This window comes from Tenrec ecaudatus, chromosome 4 (assembly GCF_050624435.1).
Source record: "Tenrec ecaudatus isolate mTenEca1 chromosome 4, mTenEca1.hap1, whole genome shotgun sequence".
In the NCBI taxonomy this organism is placed as follows: domain Eukaryota; kingdom Metazoa; phylum Chordata; class Mammalia; order Afrosoricida; family Tenrecidae; genus Tenrec; species Tenrec ecaudatus.
The window spans coordinates 15,556,783-15,565,272 of record NC_134533.1 but is presented as its reverse complement, the minus strand read 5'-3'; positions in this window follow the sequence as shown (position 1 = coordinate 15,565,272).

The following is an 8,490-nucleotide window of genomic DNA, read 5'->3' as shown; positions in this document are numbered from 1 at the left end:
CGGATTCGTGCTTGAGTCTTGAATAATGTTTAATGGTATGGTTTTAGATCAGCAAGGAGGGATTAAAAGGAAGATTTCTGCTTTTGCCAAGATGGCGTTCCTCCACTCCTGCGCTCCTCAATTCACAAAGAAGCACATCACCAGATCTTTTTTTTCCCCTAGAATGTCTTATTCTGGAACTTCAGTTGAAACCTGTTCAGTGTGAGAGTAATGCACAAGCCTCCTCTGAAGGTTGATGGTGGCTGTGCTTGAGGTTTATTGGCTAGGAGCCGAGCCCAAACCTCAGGCATCACAGAATATTAGATCAGTGGAATGGAATGGTTGAGACATAGATGGTTTATTTATGGTCAATTGATTTCCCACAGAGATACCTAAATCATTCTGTGGGAAAACTGAATGAAATAGGAATTTTCTTTACAACAAATGGTGCTGGTTCTCATTTTTCAATACTCAGACGTTTCTCTGATAGACTCAAATATCCTGTCAAAGTCTGAATGAAGCTATTTGGAGAGAGATTCTCCAGGAAATCTGATGTCTGCACTGCAAGCTGGCAGTCCTCAACAGTGAGCAACGTCCTTGCCATTGAGCTTCAGAGCGTTTCATCTAGTTGTTCTAGAGGTGTGGACTTATCCAATGAGAAGAAAAGAAATTTAGAGAGTATTTGAAAAAGCCATACAGACATAAGAAAGGACTGATCACAAGAAACCCAATGTTCAGCAAAAGGGAAAAGTAATATATATACGGACCTATCACGATGCCACAATTCCAAGGAATGACCACAATGCCGCTCCATACATGTGCGTGATAGGTGGGAATGTTGGTGATACAGTGGCTAACATTGTTGACTGATTAGCCAAGAGATTAGTGGTTTGAATTCCCCAGTTTCTCAATAGAAGAAAGATGTAATAGTCTATCTCCATAAAAACGTTCAGCCACATAAATTCGATGGGGCAGTTCCACTGGGTACTAGGGTTGCTACGATTTAGAAGTGACTTGACAGCACTGAGACTGAGGTTTCATTGTTGCTGCTGCATACATACGCGAGAGTGTATTAACATAAAATCAGAAGATGTAGGACACAAACCAGCTCATATGTTTCATTTACGTAAGCATAATTTTAAAAGGGAGCAGACATACACAAAACAAGATATAAACAGGCGATGGGAGTATCATTAGACATAAAATATTTATTGTCGATCTAAGAAAATTATTTAAATCATGAATAAATATAGTCTGTATTCATGTCTCTATTCATTGATATAGTTCTTCTCTGCCTTTAAGTGTGTTCCTTTCTTGGCCATTCAGGAAAAAAGCTGCCAATCATTGGATTAAGCCAGATGGATTAAATAAGGTAACAGGTGCACAGTGTCTCCACCCAGTAAGTGCTAGATAAATATTACATGGACAACCTTTCTGGAAGGTTCAGTTCTGTCTCTAGTCATCTACCTGCTTCTGGAAAGTACCCAAATCCCTCTCCATTCATTTATTAGATGGGCCAGATAAACCTCCAAGAACTTTTTCTCTTTTTAAAAATCTTTTTAAAGTTTTCTTTATTCGTTTCATACTTTCAATGTCACTGATTTCTGTTCTCAATTCTATGATTTCCTTTTTTAAAAAAATCATTTTATTGGGGCTCATACAACTCTTATCACAACCCATACATACATCAGTTGTGTAAAGCACCCTTATACATTCGTTGCCCTCATCATTCTCAAAATTTGCTTTCCGCCTGGGTTCCTGGAAGAACTTTCTTATAGTATGTAACAAATTGTCCCTTAAACAGTAGATATTAGGATATGTTTTTTGTTTTTAGATTGAAGCTATTCCTTTGGCCCCAGCATCTCTGCCCGTGTATTCTGCACTTACTTCAATAAAAGTACTTTGATTTTTCTCACACCAGTGAAGGGCTGTGGCAAACCTTTTTTTTTTTTTTGATGGCTCCTCACCTGCAAAATTGTCTCCACAATCTCCACAGATGTCCCAGAAACCCATGAAGAGCAGTGACACAGAGCAGCGTCATATAGAGGGTGTCTTTGTGGCTCTTCTCTGGGAATGCCTGTGCTGAGCTGTGGATCTGGCACTAAGCAAACCGTGAAGGCTGTCCTCCATATAAATGGAAGGCAGCCCTCCCCTTCACAGCTCCTTTGAAGGAGCTTGGCTGCAAGGTTGGAAGCTGGCAGAGGGTTCTGTGATCTTGGTTTTCCAAAACACTTAGCTGCTCTCTGCCCCAACATCAGCAATCCTTAAACCAAACTTATTGCAGCTGCTGAACTGTGGAAGAACATCGAGAACATGTTCATGAAGCAAAAGGTCGTTAAGAAAACAAGAAAAAAGTCAACACGGATGTGTGAAGATACTTTGAACGTCGCTGTTGTCTTGCCTAGGTCAAATGGAAGAGACGATGAAGTCACAGCACTGATCAGGAAATTTGAAAGGGCATCGCAAGGAGACAAAGTAAAATATTATAATGAACTGGGCAAAGACTTAGAGTTAGAAAACCAAAGAAGGAGGAACACATTCAGGAAATATTACACTCAGCGAACTCAAGGGGGGAAAAAAAACCAAGCCTCAAGTTTCAATAAAAAGGATTTAGTGGGCAAAATATTGAATGATGAAGGAAGCATCAAAAGAGGTGGAAAGATACACAGAGCCAATGTACCCCCAAAGAACTAGCATGTATATTTGAGTGTAAGGCAACCCAAATATCAGCCGAGGCACCTAGTTTTACCAAATAAAACTGCAGTAAAAATGTGCTGGAAAACTTGGCTTCAAGATGACACAAAATAATGACACTGCCACAATTGGAAAGAAAGAACAGATCAACGTGGATATCACAATAGACGCTGCAACTTGTTCTTGGATGTAGAGTAATTAAAGCAAAGGGAAGAAATGATGGAATAAAAGAGTTGAACAGGAGACTTCAAAGAACAGCTGGAGAAGATAAGGCACTGTAAGACAATGGGCAAAGAGGATGAAATCAGCAAACCAGAAAGGAAGAATAACAACAACAACTTCAAGCCTTGAGCTTCAATAGTGAATGGTTCCATGGTCTAACTTTCTTTCCTCCTCCTTAAAAGCTACCTTGGGCAGGTTCTCAGGAGAGATCAGGGCCTGGAAAAGGACATCATGCTTGGTAAAGTAGCAGGGAAGTGAAAAAGAGGAAGGCCCTCAAGAGAGGGATTGAGTCGGTGACTGCAACACATGGGTTCCAACATAAGAGCAATTATGAAGCTGGCAGAGGGTGGGCAGTGCATTCTCTGTTGTCCGTACAGTCACAATAAGTTAGAACTGACTTAAATGTACCTAATAACAATGAATAATCCAGAAGGAGAATTTCTAGTTTAGGTACAGAGAAAGTGTCACAAGGAAAACAGCCCCTTTATAAAACATGATATTTCCCGTCATTATCAGAGAAAAAAAAAAGACTCATGAAAATCAATGAAGAAAACACAATGACCTTTTTCAAATGCATATTATTGATTTTTCATTTTGGGGGAGGTAATACAGATATATCACTCCATATTTCAATCACATCAAGTAGTGTTGTACACTTGCTACCACAATCAGTTTCAAAGCATTCCCTTTCTTCGTAAACTCCTTGAGATCAGCTCCCCTTCAGCCCACACTGAACCCTATCAGGAGCCTTGATTGTGTTGTTGTCTCTGTGGGTTCATCAAGCCTGGTGTTTATATATATCAAATACCAGCAAAGACATGCAACAAAATTTCAAGAAGGCTATCCCCAATGACAAAATACATCAGCACTAAACCCCAATATGAAGAACAAGAGAAGGAAAACCCACACATAAATGTTGAAAACCTGATCAGGCCCAATGAGTAGGTGGGGGGATGGAGCAGAGGTGGGGGGATGATCAATTGACAAGGTTTTTTGTTTGTTTGTTTTTTTAAAACATTTTATTAGGGGCTCATACACCTCATCACAATCCACACATATACATACATCAATTGTATAAAGCACATCCGTAAATTTTTTGCCCTAATCACTCTCAAAGCATTTGCTATCCACTTAAGCCCTCTGCATCAGGTCCTCTTTTATTTCCCCCTCCCTCCCCGCTCCCCCCTCCCTCATGAGCCCTTGATAATCCACAGATTGTTATTTTGTCATATCTTGCCCTATCTGGAGACTCCCTTCCCCCCCTTCTCTGCCGTCCATCGCCCAGGGAGGAGATCACAAGTGGATCCTTTTAATCAGTTCCCCCTTTCCAACCCACTCTCCCTCCACTCTCCCAGCCTAGCCCCTCACACCCCAGGTTGTGAAGGTATCATCTACCCTGGATTCCCTGTGCCTCCAGCCCTCATATGCACAAGTGAACAACCTCTGCCCTATCCAGTCCTGCAAGGTAGAATTCGGATAATGGTAGTTGGTGGGAGGAAGCATCCAGGATCTGGGGGAAAGCTGTGTTCTTCATTGGTACTATATCGTACTCTGACTGATCCATCTCCTCTCCTAAACCCCTCTGTGAGGGGATCTCCAGTGGTCGACACTTGGGCCTCAGGTCTCTACTCTGCACTTCCCCCTTCTTTCACTATGGTATATATATATATATATATATATATATATATACATATACACACACACACATATATATATGTATATATATATATAGTCTTTTTTTTTTTTGCATGATGCCTTATTCCTGGTCCCTTTGGCACCTCGTGATCGCACCAGCTGGTGTGCTTCTTCCATGTGGGCTTTTTTGCTTCTGAACTAGATGGCCGCTTGTTCACCTTCAAGTCTTTAAGACCCCAGACACTATGTCTTTCGCTAGCTGGGCACCATCAGCTTTCTTCTCCACATTTGCTTATGCACCCATTTGTCTTCAGCGATCGTATCATGGAGGTGTGCAGCCAATGATATGATTTTTTGTTATTTGATGCCTGATAACTGATCTCTTCGGGCCCACACGATCACACAGTTTGGTGTGTTCTTCCATGTGGGATTTGTTGCTTCTGAGCTAGATGGCCGCTTGTTTATCTTCAAGCCTTTAAGACCCCAGTCACTATCTCTTTTGATAGCCGGGCACCATCAGCTTTCTTCACCACATTTACTTGTTCACCCGCTTTAGCTTCAGCAGTTGTCAGCAGAGTGAGCATCATAGAGTCCAAATTTAATAAAAGAAATTATTCATGAATTGAGGGAATGCTTGAGTAGAGGCCCAAGGTCCTTCTGCCACCTTAATACTAAACCTATAAATATAGACACATAGATCTATTTCCCCATCCTCCTATATATATTTGCATGTACATGTCTTAGTCTAGACCTCCATAAATGCCCCTTGACTCCCAGCTCATTCCTCCATCTCCCTTGACTTTCCTCCTGCCCCACCACCATGCTACGTCCCCACCTGGGCTACAGCTATACCTCTTCTCTACACAACCTTACCCTTGATCATTCCCCACCAGGCCTGCCACTCTCCCTCACTACCAATTTGGGTCCTATGTTGTTCCCTTGTCCCTGTGTTTGTTAACACCACTTCCTTACCCCCTCCCCCTCCCCCACCCCAAGTCCCCCCGGAACTGTTGCTTGTTTTTCCTCCAGATAGTTCATCCAGCCTGTCCTATTCAGACAGACCTGTGGAGACACTAACATGCACGAAAACAAGACAGAGGAAAACAAAGCAACAGTATACAACCAGACAACAAAACAACAAAAAAAAACCACTGACAAAGAACAAAACAAAACACTTCACGAAAGAAAAGCTTGTAGTTAGTTCAAGGATCGTTTGCTGGCCCTTAGGAGCATTTTCCAGTCCAGACAAGGTTTGTAACTGTTTGTGTGAGGTCTATCATTTCGATATCCTATAGTCATCTCGTCAATCTATTCTGTTTTGTAACTGGTTTATTCCCATCCTTCCATGATGTACTCAGAGAAATCACCAGAGGCTTATTTCCTGAATAGATCTCACAAATTATCATGGCCCCCCACTATTATGCATAGCCTTCTGCAAACCAGAGTCTCCGAATTGGGGCTCTGAAACATCTCCTCCTTGGGGTCCAGATTCTATGATTTGCAATCCTTTGGACACTGATGTTGGTGTGCTCCCTCCATCCACACTTAGCTGAGATCTCAGTTCGATGGCTGTTTGTTTGGAAACAAGACTTTACATCCTCAGACGCTATCAATTGTATATTATTGGAATCATTTTCTAATAATCTTTTGGAGGACTAAATTTGAAAATGTTTATTATTGTTGAATATAATTACTGTATATTAATTACTGTATATAATAATTGTATAAGCTCAGTTTTTCAGCACAAAAAATGTGCTGAAAAACTGGGGTTTGGCTTATATACAGGTCAGTATTACCCCAGAGAGGTGTAGCATCTTGCTGCCTGCTCCTACTCCAGGTAATGGGACAAGCGTCTTTTATCTCCCAGGTGATTGTCTTTCTCTGATGTTCATTCAAAGCCCTGCTGACAGTGCAGGACTTTGAATGTCTGTTTACTCACATCTAACCAATCAGAGACGTCCTATGACTTGGATGGCTCCAATTCGCAGAAGAACCGTAGTGATTCACTTAGACTGCCAGCTGAACTGGTAAGGATGTGTCTGTGGCTGCGCTCCATCTCTCCCCTCTTATCTCTGTGTTAATTCACATCCTGAATCCCTTGCCCACAAAGACTCCCCCACCCCTCCTAAGGGATAACATGTCATTGGGCCAATGGGGGTGAGAGGGGGAATTACCATGAAAGTACTTTTTCAAAGTCTTGTTTTTTATCCTATTAGATACTCTTGAACCAAAACAAAAATGCCAGTCATATGAGGCTGGTTTCAAAATAAAGGTTGTGTAAAGAGCAGAAGAGAGCAATAACAGTATTGCAAGTAGGGAATTCTATGTTGATGAAAAGCAATTGAGGGAGTGGTGGAAAATGAAGGCTGACTTGGAACATATTCCAAAAGCTAAAAAAACTAATCATGGTTTACTGTCTTTTTATGGGGCTCTAGAGAGTGAATTGCATAAATGGGTTATGGAGTGTCATCAAAATGGTTACTGCGTAACACGCATGGGAATCTGCATACATGCTCTACAAATGGCTAAGGATGACAAATATAAAGCACCAGGCATTGAAAAATATGCTGCATCAGCAGGATGGTGTACTCACTTCATGAATAGGTTTGGCCTACTGGTATATTGAGACACAGAACAAAGATTTCCCAGAATTTCCACAAGACCTTGAGGAAAAAAAATTGTCATTTCAGTCATTTATTATAAATCAAAGAAGGATGTATAATTATGACCTGGCAGATATTGGAAATATGCATTAAACTGCCATGACTTTTGATCTTCCAAGCAACAGGACTGTGGCAAGTTAAGGAGAAAAAAAATATTTTTCTCAAAACCACAGGAAATGAAAAAAAAAACACTTTACAGTTGTATAATGTTTGGCTAATGGAACTAAGCTGCCTTCTGTCATTATTTTCAAAAGACCTTGCCTAAAAACATCAATTCCCCACCAATAATTACTGTGTGCGCACATGTTGAAGATTGGATGAATGAAGACAGAACAAAAAAATGGCTAAAAGAAATTTGGAACCGACTACCAGGAGCAGCCTTAAAGAAAAAACTATCATTACTTGTTTGGGATATGTTTAGAGCCCACCTATCAGATGACATAAAAAAAATGGCAAAATCTAGTAAAGTTACTTTAGCCGTTATTCCAGGTGGGCTTACATCTGTACTGCATCCTCTGGATGTATCTTTGAATAAGCCTTTTAAAGACCATGTCCGAATGAAGTGGCATGAATGGAAGTCATCCGGTCAAGCCCGACTAACAAAAGGAGGAAATCTCATGAAGCCTGACATAGAGTTAATAGCAAAGTGGGTTTGAGATGCATGGGAAGACATTCCAGAAGACATGGTGCAACGTGCCTTCCAGAAATGTAGTATTAGTAATGCTATGGATGGCAGTGAAGACTGAGCTTTGTATGAAAATGACAGTAGTGATCGTGATGACGGTTATCTCAGGGAGAACAGCGTCCATGATGACCTCACACCAGCTGAAGCTCTGCATTGGGATACGGATGATGAGGAATCCAGTTTTGAAGGATTTTAACTCTTTACATTTTAGCTTGGTTGCTGATTGACCTTAGGGAATAGTACACTTAAGGTATCATTGTTGATACTTTATTTTTTTGTTGAACCTATTTTCTACTTACTGTGCTGGTTTAATAATGTTAAATGACTTGTCCTTTATTTATGTTTTTATTTAAAATAAATATTTAAATACATTACTCCATTGATGACTCAATTTTTATTAATTTTATTTTCATTTGTTTTCATTATTGAAACTCACCAATAGCTTCTGCCTTTTCCACCCTAGGCTTATACTCGAGTCAATCAGATTTTCTGGTTTCCCAGGAATAATTAGGTACCTAGGCTTATACTCTGGCCAGCTTATATTCGAGTATATACAGTAATTTAGACAACATTCACCATGTCAAAACTTTCCAAGTATATCTTTCATGAGGC